Source organism: Podarcis cretensis, assembly GCF_951804945.1.
Source record: "Podarcis cretensis genome assembly, chromosome: 5".
NCBI classification, from domain to species: Eukaryota; Metazoa; Chordata; class Lepidosauria; order Squamata; family Lacertidae; genus Podarcis; species Podarcis cretensis.
The window spans coordinates 70,121,041-70,139,178 of NC_137174.1; the positions used below are offsets into that span (position 1 = coordinate 70,121,041).

The 18,138-nt window shown below is 40.6% G+C and overlaps 1 long non-coding RNA gene across 1 annotated transcript; it reads left to right on the plus strand.

The window, feature by feature from the left end:
- The first annotated feature begins 7,682 nt into the window (after nt 1-7,682).
- Nucleotides 7,683-10,416, plus strand: LOC307215628. Its single transcript, XR_013838597.1, has 3 exons — nt 7,683-7,889; nt 9,443-9,490; nt 10,394-10,416. It is a non-coding gene; the product is annotated as an uncharacterized lncRNA (long non-coding RNA).
- Nucleotides 10,417-18,138: the final 7,722 nt, after the last annotated feature.

The window sequence follows — 18,138 nt, forward strand, 5'->3', positions numbered from 1 at the left end:
GTAATTACCTCCAATATAAATATTTTTCTTTTAAAGTTAACCTTTCCCTTTTTTTATTACTATTGAATTTATTAAGCCCAGGCGATCTTCTTTGTTTAAACTATTGCAGTCTGAATCACCAAAACCATGTATAACATTCAAGTAACACAGAGAAGATTTATGCATACAGACAGGGTACCTCAGCCAAGATGTTGATGAAATATTTCCTTGAAAAAATATTGTCTCTGTAAGTCATACATAAGGTAACACTTAACGAAAAAATCCCTTTTCTTTCTATAATTCTTCAAAATCTTATTACTTCTTAGATGAAAGAAAGTGGGGACCATGGGTGAAAAAATATTATTGCATCATGAAATATTCACTGGATTTACTTTCATCTCATACTTTCTATGGAGACATATTCGCCATTTTAAACCGGTAGAGAGCTTGATATTATGTATGTATGAAGGAGCCCTTGGTACTATAGTGAGCACATTCTCCAAAATCCCAACAAATGGTATTCAGACAGTTGCCTTCAACAGTGGTGGTAGAATATAGCCAATGTGGCTAGCTGCTATTCATGGCTGTTTCCTCCATGAATTTGTCTCATATTATTTTAAAGCCACATACATCAGTGGCCAGTACTACATTATACTGTTATGAGTTTGTTGGTGCCAGACTACTAATCCCTGGATTTTCCTGTGTTCAGGAAATCACCTGGGAGACGAGCCATTAAGAAAACAAAAGAAAAGTGATGAGCCATTAAGAGAACAAAAAAAGGTAATGGGTCATAAAAAAAGCAAATGGGTGAAGTCTCTCCCTCAGCTCAGAGTTAGAAGACAAAGCTAGGGTTTAAAGTAGAGCCATTGGGGATAGCTGTGATATGATCTGGAGGGATAAAAAGGTTGTAGGCTGGGAAAGGCAGCAAGCTAGAGAGTGAGTCAGATAGTTGATTTCTGACTCCAAGGCTGTGGATATGGGGTGTCAGTGCTGTGAACCCCTCCATAGGTGGCTCAGGTTGTATACTGTATGATTTATTTGCAGCTCCATGTTCATTGCTATCCTTTCTGCGTTTTTACTGAAGTGCAATTTCATTCAGATCCACAAGTTGTCCATGAATACAGTTGCTGGTGGCTATAGTACATTGATGGGAAAGAAGATTATCAACTAATCCTACTTATGCAGAACTTCGGAAAGCCGTAAGAAATAACTTTGAGATCTGTCTTCTAACATTCATTAATTCGTTGTTTAAAGTACTGCAATATTTCCATCCATGAACTAGTAGGAAGAATATAGCTTTGGAGTTTTAACGAAGTATCATTTATTGCCTGAATACAGATCAGGTATTCCCTGAATGCAGAGATGGAAATTGGTTTCTTTACAGTGATGACATCAGCACTGAGCCCACTTTCACAGGATATAGTTCTGATTTAAAAAGGCTTTATCAAAATTCACATGGCAAATCTGTGCTTAATGAATTAATCATACTGCTTGAACTCTTCTACTGCTAATGAATACTTTGATATATGCCTATAAAATACCCTCCATGTTTATCCACAGTGCTCATCAAAGACATGGAACACAATTCATCATGTGGTTCTTCTACACAAGCCCCACTAAAATGAATGGGAGCTGCAGAAGAGAAAGGTGTGCAGCCTTTTCGTTGTAATGGGACCTGTCCCAGAGAATAGTTGCGGTGGGTTATACCTATGGAGAATCCTGCTGTGAGAACATGTGAACATCTGTAAGACCAATCCATCCAACAGAAATCTCAAATGGTGAGTGCCAACAGAAAATGAGCCCAGATGGGAGGAAGGTAACAGGATGCTCAGTGGAACCCCAATGTTTTTGGAAGCCAAAAAGAAAGCAAATCTAGAACCCAAACAGCTCAATGATAACTGAAAGCACTCAGTAACCATGGGATGTTGAATGTTGGGGCAGGTGGGTGCAAGGTGGAATTGCCTAGCTGGTGGCTAGCTAGATCCTAGAAGGGGAGAATTCCTATAGGAGATGAGGATACATCACAATATGTAGTCTCAGGTTCCATATGTAAGAGTTAAATATCAAGAACCTTTACCGTGCAATGCAAACCCAAGATGCACCAGTCTGAGCTAGTTGAGAATAGGTAGAGCTCAATCTCTGGTTGAGCTGGTTGAGGTTGGTCTTAGTTGGGGCTCTGCCAGCTAAAATCACTCATCCCAGTTCAGCTGGAGATACATTGAGGGTCAGTCCCCAATCCTGGCTCTGCCAAAGCTGGCTGAAGAGAGGCCAGGGTAAGTCCAGGAAAAGTGGTGTTCTGGGAGTATGGCAGGCACATAGCGAGAGCATGGCTGGGGTAGGACAGGAAATAAAAAAAGGAAGACCCCCTTTCAGCCTGGTCACATGAATTAGCAACCCAGCAGAATGTACACTGGCAAAAGGGTGCTGTACGTCAAAGTCTTGCTTTCCTTCTGCCAGACTCATAGGGGTAAATTCTTCTGACTTCCTATAGTTAGGATTCTCTTCTCACTTCTGTGCCTACATGAGAGGGATGCTCATATTAAGTGAAATCTCACAAAAATATTCTTTACACACATCATTTAATCAGCATTTTTGTTTAGCTGAAGTGTGTTTAGTGCAACTGATTTTTATTTTTATTTTTTAAAGGCTGAAAACCAAAGCAATTAATGACTGTTTCTTTGGGTAACACCACACTGTACTTAAGGAAAATACAATATTCTGAGTAGACATAAAGCAAACCTTACTCAACTTCTATCCCCCACAGTCAGAAGAGAGGGGAGTGTGTATGCATTTTCTTTACACATGATCACTCCCAATCCATAGATGCCATTCAAAGCTTTGTGAAAACCACACCTTCAACATCTGCTCCCTGCAATATATAATTTTGTGAATTGCTTTTTTGGATAGATTATTGTGGCAGTATAAGAAATGCCTAGTTTTCAGGTAAAACGAGAAGGGAATCCTTTTAGGATTTTAAATTGCAATGCATTTGAAAAGCATAATATGTTATTTGGGACTGTGAGAAAGATGCATTTTCAACACAACACAATAAATATTTCTCTCACTTGAGACGTTGAAGAATAATTTCAAGACGCTGAATAGTGTGGCATGCTGAACTTGAAACCATCTCATCCTATTTTAACCGAAGGAGTCCATGCGATAAGGATCATGGCAAAGTCTGTAAACCACATGTATTAACTGAAGCTATGTACTTTCTGCCTCCACCCCATTTTTATACCCATTTTGAATTTTATCTCCTCAATATAATCTTGCTGTAATTTAAGTTTGTGAGCCACAAGCGTGCTTATTCTTTATTTATTTTTGCCAGATTTATTAAAAATATACATTTCCTGAGATTATTGTTTTAAATGATGTGAGCCTGCTTGACCTTTAAATATCCACTGGGCCCCTCACCAAACTAAGCTTTCATAGCACACAGTGGCAGTATTCTTCCCTAAAAGGTCTACAACATCATATTTTGTAGGTACTACTACATTGACCTTTCAATTTTTCTGTGACTGGTGTTCTGAGTCTTTAAAAAAATCAGTTAAAATACTGTAGCAAAGCAGTAACTCCAATTCTAGCAAAGTGATAACTTCAGGTAGGTATGCATTGGCCTATATTTTATCCCTTGTTTTTGTTTGTTTCACAGGACGAGGCAAGATCTTTGCCAATTCCCTACTATATACCGTAACTCATGTTGATAATGCTCATTTCTGCCTTACACAGTGGAGAAGCATTCAGTGACAGACATTTCAGAGTGGGGCAGAGATCCTGTGGGCCTCCACAAGTTGCTAGACCACATTCCCATCACCCACGAGTTGTGACCACTGGCTATGATGCCTGAAGCTGATGGGAATTGGAGTACAACAATGCATTCTAATAAGGTTCACCTTCCCTGTTTTAGCCTCCATCTCAGTTTAGGTCATCTTTAACAGCACAATTCTATGCATGTCTACTCTGAAATGAATCCCAATGAATACAGTGGGACTTGCTCCCAAGCAGTGGCGTAGCGTGGGGGGTGCAGGGGGGCCCGGCCGCACCGGGCACAACTGCTGGGGCTAGGGCAAATCCACGGGTTAGGGGGCGCAAATCCACGGGTTAGGGGGCGCAAATCCACGGGTTAGGGTGCGCAAATTACTTGCCTTGCCCCGGGTGCTGACAACCCACGCTACGCCACTGCTCCCAAGTACTGTAAGTGTATGCAGGGTTGCAGCCTGAATCACCCATTCACTTTTAAGAGCAACATTTTACCAGGCATCAGGCAGGGCTCAGAAGAACAGCTAGTTTAGTAGCAGTAAAACACAATAATTTGACCAATCCCTAGACATATAAGTGGTATAAGGATAATTAAATAACTAAATCAGATATTAGCTAGAATTGACGATGATTTAATAATTGCATGAATTGCACCAGACAGCTGTGATGTTCTAAAGGAACTCATGTCAAATTCTTTGCTATATGGTTGAAATAAAGTAGTCGATCACAATTTTATATAGAAATTGAATTTGTTTTCAAAAACAAGAGTTGGGGGAAACCAAACACAGTTGCTTTTTAAGTGATACAATGTAGATCTCCTGTAGAAAGTGATACAGCTTAGATCTGAATCAGATCAGATGTTTTGACATGCTCCTGGTGCATTAAATGAAAAACATGATAACCTCTATATCTCATTAAAGAGAATATCTCCAACATTGTAGAGGAGCTAAAACACCAAAACCTTTCCTTCTCTCAAGATTAATCTAAATAAATAATTCCTCCATAAGGAGAACCAGCTATCAACATGCCACTAGTTGCTGCTTGAGATTAAGTATCCTTCTTCCATCTTAAGTACAAGTCTTCTTTTACGATGGGAAGAAATTCATGGATATATACAATATATTTCCATCCCATAGCATGAATGTATCCATTCTATGGTGTCCATACCTTGGGGGGGGGGGGAGATGACACATTTTTGATTTATTAGGGTCACAACTTTATCAACTGCACTGTAGCATTACAACTGAGATGTTATTATAATGCACTGCCTCAAATTAGGATGAGTCTGATCTTGCTTTGCATTGAAGGTAGTGTGCTGCCTTTCTCCTTCTTTCAGGTGTTCACTATCCCACTGAACATCCAAATTCAGGTTAGCCTTAAAGGGATTCATTTCAACAGCCATGAGCAGTAGGTCTATGGAGTACCGCTCCATCATTCCAATGTCTCCCTATAATGACTGGTGTTCTTGCTTAAATCTGTTACTTTCCTGCAAACCCCTCCCTGATGGGGAAGATATCATGTGTAGCCCTTATGCAAACAGTGGTACTTAGACTGCAACACAAAGGTGAGGAAGTACCAAGGCAAATGACGAAGAGGGAATGAATAACTTGTTTTACTCTGATCTCCAGCCAGCAATGAAATTTGCTTCTGTATCTTGGTGCCTACACACCCACCTCTCTCTGGGGCCAGATGCAACACTGCCGTCACACAAATTCATCCCTATGGGAGGTGGGAGGCACTCCCTGTTTCATAGGGCCTACATCTTAGGACCTACATTCATATTAATTCAAACCTTGTGGGAAGCAGCTACTGGTTATAGTTTCCTATCCTCTTTCATTTGATACAAATTGATTTTATACCATGTAGTTGGTTAAGAAGAAGCAACGCTTGATCCTCGTAATTTTCTGAGGGTAAGAGAGTTGTTGAATTTTTATGTACATTTTAAAAAGTAAACTCTTTGTAGATATCTGAGCTGGCACAGTAGTTAAAATCAGCAGCCATTTGGATCATTACCAAATTATTACTACAAAAATGCATTATCTAGCCATTAAGCTCTGTAATTAAAAAGTCGTTTGCAAACATAAGGAACTAAACAAAGTAGTTCTTGGATGCAGAAGGTTGGTTTTTAAATCCCAAAGATATAATACAAACAGTCTGAACTAAGTAAGTGGGATCCGGCTATTGGCTTGATGGAGAGAAACAGGAAACACGTTCTGCAGTCTTAGCCTGAAGTCCCAAAGATCTCAATATTAGACTTTCTTCAATAATTAATTTGGCTGCATGGTACCCTGGCAGAGCGACGGCAACCAATAAATTATCCCTGTGTGTATTCAGTGAGTTTTTCCTCTCTCTGCTTAGTAGTGAGGCTTCAGTCTGGCTAATCAAAATGTTGCAATCCACTGTAAAGTGGGTGCCACAAATTTGAACTCCTTGGAATGCAGCAATTATCACCTAAAGTGCAGCATACTGAAGGGATTTTCAATTTCCTCTAGTCTGCTCCATACTGGGAGCAGAATTTCCTACTTCAGCTTCAGCTAATTTTTGTGGGATTGATTCTGTTAATGCAACTCCCCACTGGGTGTTAATATGAATAGGAAAGAGGGTTAGAGTACTGCCATTGGGTCCCAGATATGTACTGGTGGGATTAATTCCCTAGCCTGGAACTGATACCATATCCCAAAACGAAGCAAGCATCTTTCTGCTGGTTTCATATCTTCTTTGAAAACAAAACCATTTCAGACATCTATGGGAAACCATTTCATACATTTATGTTGCCACAGATAAAAAGCACACACACCTGTCCTCCTAAATATACCCAAGGCCCTCATCCCTCTTTGTGGGGAAAATGGATATATTGTAAATCTACCTGAACATCTATCATTGCTTCCATGACTGTCATGATTCTAACAAACAAGGTACAGTTAAGTAAATGAGACATCTGTTTACTAACAGCATTACAACAAACTGAAAGCAGTACAAGGTTGAACATCATTACACTTGGCTAAATGGCTAATTAAACAGTCTTTTAAACTGGGAGGTAGTGTTTCATTTGTTATTATGGTATGCATTTGTTTCTTTTTATATTGTGTACTGCCCTGTGAAGCTCAGATGAAGGGTCATATAAAAATTTAATTTAATAATAATAATAATAATAATAATAATAATTCCTCAGGTGGGGAATTCCTCACTGCAAGATAACTTGAAGCCCCAGCTATGCAGCAAAACTGTGGAGAACATGTGATGTGTTTCTGTTATTGTTTTAAAGAAACATATATTCTATGACAACTGTGGCCTTATATTCTTATAATGTTAGAAGCTGGTTTAGTTTTGGTTGCTAGGTGAAAGGTTAGCAGAGAGATAATGCTTCAAAACTGAGTAAGCTGGATTGGATGGGGCACATTTCAGTCTGGTTGGCTGGAGGCTCCAGTCAGTTGGACAACAAACGGTCAAGTGGAGATCAACAGTCAGTGTCTGTGTGCCAGAGTCAGAGAGTCAGAGAGTCAGTCAGTCAGGTGTTAGTGTGGAGGTAATTGGCTGGGATGGAGTACTAGGCTTGAGGCAAAAGCCATTTAGAGGCTAAAGTCAGCAGCAGCAGCAGCAGCAGCAGCTCTGGACTGTGTGGAAACTGCCAACTAGCATATTAGGCCCCAATACAGGCATTCAATTTTGCTTTTGTATATAGAACTCTCTAAATAAACCAGTTTAAATTAACCTCGTCCCTGGAGTCCATCTCATATCCAAGTCCAAGCATGTTACCAAATGACTTTTAGGCCTGAAGGAATTGGTAGCAGTTAATTTTTTTAAAAAAATACACCGGTGTAGGTACTTGTGGTATATGCAAGTGAGGCTGAGAAACCTGAGATTCTTGGCATTGTGGTGGCAGAGACAGGAGCTTTCCACAGAAGCCCAGGACCTGAATAGATCTTCTGATGAGACAGAGGACTCTCAGACAGGAAGGCTGGATGAGGGTCATCCATACAGGAGGAGAGTTCAGTCTCTGAGGCCAATAGGCCTCAAGCCCGTATGAGTGCCTTGAATGGTAGATGGAAACCCATAGAGAGAAGTGCCAAAGTTTAGGGAAGACCCATTGGGAGTCAATATCTTCTCAGGAGTAAGGTCCTCCTCACAAGGAGACCTCTCTTTGACAACAGGTAATGGAATTCAGCTAGAACTCGGGTGTGGTTCCAGCAGCTGCAGCCAAAAAGCCATGTTGGAAGAGTTGCTTAAACATTTTTCTGCCAGTGCTGTGTCTTTTGCCAGACTCCCTACTTGCCTGGGATTGGACTTTGGACCACCCCTCCCCCTCTTTATTTTTTCCTTTCTCCTCCTGTGATGAGGCTGCATTTTAATGTTTTAATGTTGTATTTTAATCTTGTTTTTAAGTTGTATTCATTCAACTTGTTTTTATTATTGGTTGTTAGCCGCCCTGAGCCTGGCCTTGGCCGGGGAGGGCGGGGTATAAATAAATAAATAAATAAATAAATAAATAAATAAATATTATTATTATTATTATTATTATTATTATTATTATTATTATGTGGGCCTTTGTTTGTCTGGGGCCTTGGGTGTGTCACTGCTGTCCCGTGACAGCTCTGTTCTCTAGGAGTTTCTGTTCAAGCCAGAGCCCACCTAGGACAGAACAATGTCCCTGATATATGAGCACCCAAGAAGCAGGTTCATAGCATGGTGTGTGTGTTTTTATATTCAGCATTTGCTACTGGAGGCTACGGTGACCTTGGTGTCAAGAGACATCCTTAATCACATTTCAAAATATATCCAATAATTGCCTGCTGCTGAAAATGTACTGCACTTCACATACTAAATGCCTGAGTAAACGGAAATATTTTTACCTTGCACCTAATGATAATAATGTAGAGGACAAAGGCACTTCATCTGAAAGGGTGTTCCATAATGGTGGTGCCACCACAGAAAGGGCCCTTCCATAGTTTACCATCCATTCTCTTCTCACACCTCTCTCATGTTCAGACCCCATTTCAGAGTCATGCCTCAAACCATGGAGACTCACTGCCAGTCACTGTAGAAAATACTGAGTTAGATTTTATTATTATTATTTTATTAAATTTGTATACTACCTTTCATACGAAGATCAATGGTTGTTCACAAGACAAAACTGCAAAACACAGATGCACTAGTGGCCCAGCTCAGTAGAAAGTGGTTGTCGATCTTCCATGTTGCCATAATTTCCCTTTTTGCCTTTCCCTTTTTGTTTCTTGTCTCTTCTGTTTTCTATTAAATGTTTTAAACTGTGCACCACCTTACATGTATTGGCAGAAATGTGGTACGTAAATGTATAGGCAAGTAACTGAATCCTGGAATATATAGATGCATCTAATGTTTAAAGTTCAACTGTGATTTGGTTGTTTTTTCATTTCTTTTTTTAAAACATGTGTGCAACTGTCAACATTACCTTAAAACAATGTCAGGGGAGGCCATGTTGGATTCTCTAATTCTTTCATAGTGCACATAAAATCAACTCAGTGAAACATTTATGGCACCATGTGTAGCTTAAGGCTTGCAATAACCCCATTATTATTGTGCAATGCCTGACCACAATATCTTTTACACAACTGCTTAAACTTTAGTCTGTTTTATGAAGGGCAGAATGTCTCCAATTTACTCTGGCTAGACATCACAGTATTTTTCCAATGTTTTGTTGTTGTTAAAATATTATCTGTATTTGCAGAATTGCAGGGAATGTAAAATACACTGAACTGCATCCATTTAGAGACAGGTGAGAATGGTTACAGGGATCAGATTTGACAATGAAATACACAGCACTTTTTTGTTGGAACATGTGGGGTTTTTTGTAGGAATGTCTGCATCCTGTTCATTTCCAAAGTTTTAAAGCCGATACCTTTTCTCACCCTCAATCCCTTTTCCTTTACAATATAAAAAGGAAAACAGGTGCCTTTGGGTCTGGTTGTGTATCCAGTAAAACCTTAAATTTCCGTCAACATTGCTACCTTTTTGTGGGAAAATATCCTACTGGGGTGGGGTGTCTAATTAGTTTCCCTACAGGAATTGTATTGGATGTCTGCAAGTGTAACTCTCTGCATAAAGTTGTCAGAACATGTGGTTTTCTTTTTAATCAAAGTTTAACTGTGGGGTGCTGTACTTCAAAGAGTGAAAGGGTCCTCTTTACATCCCTCTATTGCAAAATCTAATAGCTTTGAAAGTTTGACAATTGCAGGAAGGTGTCTAGAGTCTCATTCGTGTCTTTGAATTATCTGAGTTCACATTTAGAATGGATTTAAATTCTGTGGCAAGTTTTAAAGCTGTGTGTATATTTGTGTGTGTGCATATGCACACATTATTTATGCAGGCAAGAAAATTCTAAGTGATTTCTGCCAAAAAGATGCAAGGTACAAATCGGAAAGGGCTAGTTCAATGTGTGCACAACCACACATACGTGCATCGTACCAAACCTAGAAGTGACCCAAAAATGTCACACAAAAAGAGGATGAATGGGGAGGGCTGGGGGCAGAAAAGGGTGTTTGCGGGCTTTTTCTGAGGTATATAACAAAAATAATTACCTGTTCTTCATCAGCAGGTCAATAATTTTAAAATTCAGAATTAAAAATGGTTACAATGGTTTATAGTCACAGGAATAAAATGCTGTTATGCCCTGATTCAGCACAAGAGGCTACAGTTATCCCACCTACCTGCTTGCCTCTCTCAAAAGGTCCTCCCCTGTCTTCGTAGCTTGCTGCAGGAGATTAGAGGTATGTATGTCAATTTCAGTTTATCTCTATTTCTCAACTTTCTACTCTTAGATCCCATTCTTGTTATTTCTATATCATGCAAGTTGCTTTTTAAATCCTCATTTTAGTGTGAATATCTCTTTATATACACATCTTGTATATGACAATTTGGCCTTATATACGCATTATTATTATTATTATTATTATTATTATTATTATTGCAAAGCTAATCTCTTATGCACTACCTTTTCGTATGCTATTTTCACCGATATATGCATTTTATGCACACTTTACCCTAGTTATGCATAGGCATTTTTGTACACATTACTTGGCTGCAGAACTGCATTGCAAAAGTCAGAGAAGTGCGAATCTGAAGGATGGTTGTGTTATGGGTCTTGTATCATCTCAGAAAGTGAGATTTGGGTAGGTTCACCTTGAATGTGAACTGAACCAAATCTCCTCTCATTCCTACACAAAGCTGTGACTGTGAGCCTTGCAGCAGGAAGCCTGGGATCAATAGATACTGGTGCATTCCTGAAGTGGGAATAGAACTGAACCCTCATCCAGAAGAACCACGCTGAAGTGTCGCATCAAAGTGATAAGTATATTGACAGATCTGCAGTGTCATCCTCTGCAAAAATGGAAGTCCAACTAAGTTATACAGTACAGTTTTCTGAGATGGTGGTGGCATGGAGGAGCTGAGACAGCCAATCCAGTACTCAGAGCAGCTTGTTCCACTGACAATTTTCAAATGCGCTTCTGATTATTATGCTTTTTTCCTAAGTAAATATTTTCTCATTTCAGATACAGATACTGCACTCATCACTTGGAGAGAGATTGCCTAATTGCTCCATGAAAGTGCTGCTCTGTGTGTGGCAAAGCAAAACAGCTGGGAGGGCTCCCTGATGGTCTTGGGGTTACATGCAAGCACGGTAATGAGCCACTGTGCATTTGCCAGGTTTACAGACCATCTGGCCATAAAGATCAGTCCTGGAGGGGGCAGCAATGCCCTGGTCTGACTTCCGTGTTGAAAACCTGTGAGGATTCCTGCTAATGACAGATAATCACTTACGTACTTCCCAGTTGAAGAGGTACTGCTTGGTTATGGAGGGCAGGGAATTGGGTTGTTTTGAAAAATAAAAGACACAAGGTGCAGAAGAGTTCAAGAGTTAGATGATGTCCCCTTTCCAAATATACTTCACTTCTGCACATTAACAGCATGAAGGATATATGCCGTAAATATTATTCCTCATTCTAATGCCTGCCTAGCAAAATTCTTGAGTCTCCCAACTCACTCTTCATTTTAGCTGCTCTTGACAAATTATTCTATAATGCAAAGCAAAAGCGATAAAAAGGGAAGGTACGGTATAAATTCCTTTTCCTTCACTTCTTCAGTGACCAAACTGAGACTCTTTAATATTCCTCATAAATCATCTCATTGTGGAGCAGTCTGCTGTGCTGTATGTGTGCATGCATGCAAATGTTCGTATGACAGAAGCACATTTCTTCCATCCAAGGACAGCATCAGAAGTAAGCCTGCCAAGGTGAAGCATGATAGCTTTCACTGCAAGTATTGCAAAACTCATTTGGCAGGCTATCATATGTAGCAGGAGTGAGATGACTTCAGCCTTGTGTTGTATATCTTCTTTCTGCGCAAGAATATGCATAGCCCATCCACCACTGCGCATTAAAGTGCACACTGATGATCCGTTAACAGTTAAAGGGCAGACTAGATGTTACATCAATGACGTGATTAACGATCATGTTGTGCAGTTTTAAAAATTAAGTAACAAATTTGTAGGGAGGGGGGTGGACCTTATTACAATCGCAGCATGTGGGGAAGAAAGTTTTAAGCCCCAACCACAATGTCTATGGCAAACATACACTATGGAGTAGTTAGCATTAGGACAGAAATCCACTGGTGCCAATAGAAGCTGTTTTTCTAATGCCAATTGCAGTGCTTGTCGGAATTCATTAAGACTTCAACTGGGGGCAAGGAAAATTTAAACATCCTCTCCCCACACACTGATTCTGATAACCATAGAGAACCCCTCGTGTATGTATGTATGTATGTATGTATGTATGTATGTATGTATTTAACCACGTTAACATAGGAATGTAAGCATAATCCTCCTGTATCAAACCAAAGGGCCATATATGCCAGCATCCTATTCTCACAGTTCCAAATTCGATATCTATGGGAATACTACAAGCAAGATGCATGCTACAGCTTTCTCCCCAATCATGTCCCCCCACAACAGGTATTCAGAGGCACTGACACTGGCAGTCAGATCTGATTTATCAGGCCGCATGACAGAGGTGAGTAGCTGCAGGGGCTAAAGTGGGCAGAACATTGCATGTAACTTTTACCTTTTGTACAGAAGACTAGTTTCTATGCACACACCCCTCTAGCCTTGTACAGGCAAGCAAGAGTCATGATCAGAGTTCAGTGGTACATTCCAGCCAGTCAAAAACACTTGAGGAAGGTGCAAAGCAGGGCCAGTGAAGAATGGGGCTTGAGGGGCGCCCCCAGGGTCAGATGGAGAAGACTGGAGGACCACATTTATTGCCCTGGCCTGATGTTTCTTACCGCTGCTTAAATGGTCTACTAGAAACTGGCAGCAGTCAACTTAGTGAAACATGGCTCACCTTCTGCCTACTGGGCATAGACCAATTTCTAATGTTTTGTTTTCTTCTACATGGAGATGGCAGTCAGAGTCACATCTATGCTATTTACATTTCCAAGGCCTGAGGTTGATTGCACTAAAATGGCAGGGGGGAAGAACCCAACCTCAAAACTGCTCTGTTTCAGGTTCTCATTTCTGCAATAATATTCAATGGACTCTGGAGAAGACCTAATCAGTGTGCCTACCAAATTCATTTCCCATTCTAAGGCCTATATCAGCACCAAAGTAGACAGCAGGAGGCCCAGACACTGGATCAGCCAGAGAATGAGCTCAAATAGTAATTAGGTAAGCTTTATGAGAAGAACCAACCAAATAATTAAAAGCAACCCTGAGCAGTTGTTCAACAAATGGCAATTTCCCCCTTTCTGTTGCTGCACCAAACAGCAATTAGTCAAGTGTGCACTAGTTTCTTTGATCCCCAAAGGCTTCTCTTTCCCTCCTGATGGATTATTTTGTATCCTGCCATGAAGTTTAACGACACATTGCTGCATAATGCAACACATGCCAAGTTCCTCACAATGTAAAAGGGCATCATGTAACATGATGATTGTTTCTTAAATCTGTTCTTCATGGCACAGTGGGAGAGGAACCCCAATTAAACTGTTAAACCAGCCAAGCTTTTGGAGGAAGGTGCCCTAGAAAGTAACTTGCATATCTAAAAAACGAGCATTGCTTTCCCAGGAACTAACCTAACCTGGAAAACTGCCTTATTTCATTGGCTTTCAGTTTGTAGCCACTGTTGATACATTTCACTTGTTACAATACTTGCATAGATACTGCAATTTGCCAGAGTGTCAAGTACAGTGTCTAAGCCATTTCTGTCCAAGCTGGAAAAAGACACTTCCAGCCACTGAGGCATCTACCCTACTGAATCCAGGAACCCTCTCAAGCTGCAGACCAGCTCCTTCCAGGAAAGTGCAATCCATTCAAGGCAGGCTGTGTCCCATCTCTTGGACATGAGAACCCAGGTCACATACCATCTCTGTCTTTTCAGGATCCAGCCTTTATTGGCTCCACATCCAGCCCATCATCACCTTCAAGTACTGGTGTAAGATATCAGCCCCCTCTCCTGATTCAGATAGAACAGAGAGAAAGAGCTGAATGTCATGCTCATATTGATAACACTTCAAATCTCTTGTTGACAGCTCTCAGCAGCTTCATCATATTAATGTTAGACAGCATAGTCTAACATTTGTCCTTAAGGACACCAGAAGACTACTCTCATGTCACTGAACAGTAGCCTCCCATAACTTATTGCTGGAAACAATCTTGGAAGACCACCACCACCTTCTTGAGCACCTAGCCCTAAAAGGCGATATTTGCCAGAAGGACCTTCCCAGTAGGATGTTTACTGTGCATAGTACATTGTCAGTTATGCCAGGCCCATGATACCTTATCATCGCAAGATGATAAATGCCTGAGTGGAGCACTCAGATTGCCAATTCCAACTCCATAGGTTAGGAATGGGGAATATATATCTGCTTGAGGGCAACAGTCCCTTCTGAGCTACCTTCCCAGGGCCATGTGCTAGTGCCGGGCAGGAACAGAGGCAAAAGCAGGTGAAGCAATGAAGATGCAGTTTACAGTAGGCTAATTTCTGTGTGCGCGCACACACACATCACTTTAACATTAATCCAGGCAAGCAAGAGGCATTATCAGACATTCCACCCAGGCAAAAACACTTAAAGTTGAAGTGTAAGTTGAGGAGTTGAGACCTGGGAGGAGTATGGCCTGGAGGATTCTCAAGCAAGATAGGGAAGACTGGATGATCACATCCTCCCACTAAATACATGAGGCTCCCCACTCCTGCCATAGGCAAGTAGATCATTGAGAGCTTAGTATGAGAACAGACATAGGCTACCAGTTCCCTGAGTGGCCTCACCTCTCCCTGGGCTGGTTTGGGAAGTCCCTGTCATGCCTTCTTATCTGTGCTCTGAACTCACTTGCATAAAACAAATCAGGCGTGAGACAAAAGCGCGCCAGCTGTTCTCCATTTGCTGGTTCGTCATGACTCTGCTAGAAACACATCTGACTTTTCCTGTTATCAAGCCTCTTACAATCTCAGATTCAGATAATTTAAGGCTGTTTATCTGGCAGACTTCTTCAAACTACATTTACTTATGGAGTCTTAAAATAGGACCGGTGCTGTTAACCTTGCCTTTATGAAACAGCTTAGTGTTGCAAGTGCTTAAAGAAAAATAGCTAGTGCAATGCAACCCCAAACAAATTATTTTCTCAACGCAGTCATTTTGTAGTGATTACTGAACTCCCTGGACCTTGACATTTCTATGGCATTATCATCACAGTCTTCCTGTTTATTGGGGTTCGATGCACCGGAGGATTGTCAGAAGTAGCTGGGAAGATGAATGACCTGTTGCAAATTGTAGTGATTTAACAAGAGAATATGTCAAGCGGAGACTAGGCAAGAGCAGCGAGAGAAAGCTGAAAGCCTGAAGGCATCCATCAGAAATATTTGGTAATGATCAAAGCTAGGCCTGCTACTTCCACCAAGCTTAATGACTCCATGTAGGCAGTCCGCTAAGTCCAGTGGTGATTGGGACATAAAGAAAAATGGGATTGTAGGCAGATAAGTGTTGCTTGTGCTGCCTGAAGAAATCAAATTCAGAAACATTGTGTGAAATGCTTCCTATTATAAAATGCTGTTCCTGCTTGCAGAAGAGTTAAAGTTTTCTAACTCACTCATAGCCACCCCCTCTTCTGATTATCACCTTATGTAAAGGCATCTTAGAGGTGTTTCCAAAATTCTCCCTACCCAAATTTTTCACCCATTCTGGAATTCTGAACTACTTGCTTTTAAAAGGAAGGAAAGAATAATAGAATCTTAGAATTTGAAGGGACACAAGGGTCACCTAGTCCAGGAAGGTTTTTGCTAGTTGAAAGCTCTACAGTACGGTATGGAAGAATTAAAGCATGCAATAGTAGTTCAATAAGATAAATATTAAATATCAATAATATTTTTTCAATTCAACATTTCAGTGTTCAAATATCTTATAATATAGGAAAACAGTTAATACTTGCTACATAATTCTAAAAAATTGTTTCTGCTCTGCCATAAATTTAGAATTCGCTTTCTATTATCAATCTAACAATCTCGCTTAATGTAGGGAGCAATCCTATGCACAAAAGCTGGTGTAAAGCAGTAAGTTCAGGTAGCAAAATTTCCACCAGCATCTAGAAAGCCTCTCAGCAAATGAAAATGTATCAATATGATTGTGGGTGACAGGAGAAAGACTGAAACATGATTTTGGAGGCTTGGGAGGTGTTTAGAAGCTTGTGAGGGCTATGTCCAGAAGTGGTCTGAAACATGATAGAAGGGAAAAGGGAAACTGTTCTGCCCGCCCAAATGTCATGACTTCTTTTTGTGTAGATCAGTGGTGTCCAAACTTTTTTCAAAGAGGGCCAGATCTGATGAAGGGAAGGGCCGTGAGGGCCACCCAAAGGGCCACCCAAAGTTGTTGAGCTTTTTTAGGATTTTGCCACAATATACTGCCACCGGGGCCGGAATAAACCAACTGGACATGACTGGTGTAGATGAAAGCAGTATAATTTATTGAAGAATGGTAGAAGCCTTGATTTTTTAAAAACACCCAAACACACACAACTCAAGGGTGTTGTTTTGGGCGACAGAGAGTGGTGGGCAGTCTCTGTCTCTTTCTCCTGCACCGCCCATTTCAGATCACCCCTGATTATGCCTCAGGTGCACCTTTATCTCTGGCTATTGTAAGATTTTGAAAAGTAGAGCATAAATATGTTAAACAAATTCAGCTATATACAGCTGAGATCCAAAGAGCCGAAGTGGCACATGCATGGAGTTTGCAGAAGCCCAGTAGGTTTTTTTAAAAAACAAATAATAATAATAATGGAGGGGAAGCAGCTGAACCTTCTCCCTCAGTGGTGTACAGTGGTACCTTGGGTTACATACGCTTCAGGTTACACACTCCGCTAACCCAGAAATAGTGCTTCAGCTTAAGAACTTTGCTTCAGGATAAGAACAGAAATCGGGCTCCGGCGGTGCAGCAGCAGCAGGAGGCCCCATTAGCTAAAGTGGTGCTTCAGGTTAAGAACAGTTTCAGGTTAAGAACGAATTAAGTACTTAACCTGAGGTACCACTGTATTAAACAATGTTTTGTTTTGGTCCCTTGGTATCAAAAGCAGTTTTAAACGGACCATATGTTAAGATGGACTATCCAAAATCATATGATAGGTCCCTACGATTTCCTCCTGGCACAAGACAACCAATTATACTTGAGAACTGTGGAATGCATAGAATGCAACATCTCTCTCCATCTCCTCTTCCCTGTGACATCCTTTATGGAAGAAGGAACCTAGATACAGGCCTAATTGAATAGCTACTGAGTAATAATTCTTGTCTGTGTTAACTGCATGGCAACTCCATAGGTAAACAGTGGCACAGTAACTCAAATTAATGTGGCCACATTACTTCCTGATAATTTCAATTATCTCCTGTCATCCCTATGATGTAATTAAAATGTTTAATTGTTTGCTTTAGATAAGAAAGGTTATAAAGCCTATAACAATTTCAAGGGCTTAATGACCAGATGGTGTTAATGGTCCAAAGCCTCTAGTTATCACACCTTTTCAAGCAGTCATTGATTTCGAGAAAATGTCCTGGGTCTCCAGCACTCCCTCTGAATTTAAGCTGCATTTGACCTTGCAATCAATTGATCACACAAATACACTGATGCAATTTATTTTACCCTGACCTCCACCCACCCAATAAAGATCTAGTGTGAGTGAAGCTATGCTGTGTCACAGAGCTAGATAATTTAAGGCGGTAAACCTTTGGCAGGATAAATATAGGAGACACAAATCTAAGCTGCAGTAATGCTGACCCAGGACGTATTAGTGCTAACTAGTCTGGAAGTCAAGAATGTGCCGACTTGATTCTTTTGTTGCCCTACAACTGCATCAATATTAATTGTACTTTTGACCTCTGCAGAGCAGTGTAG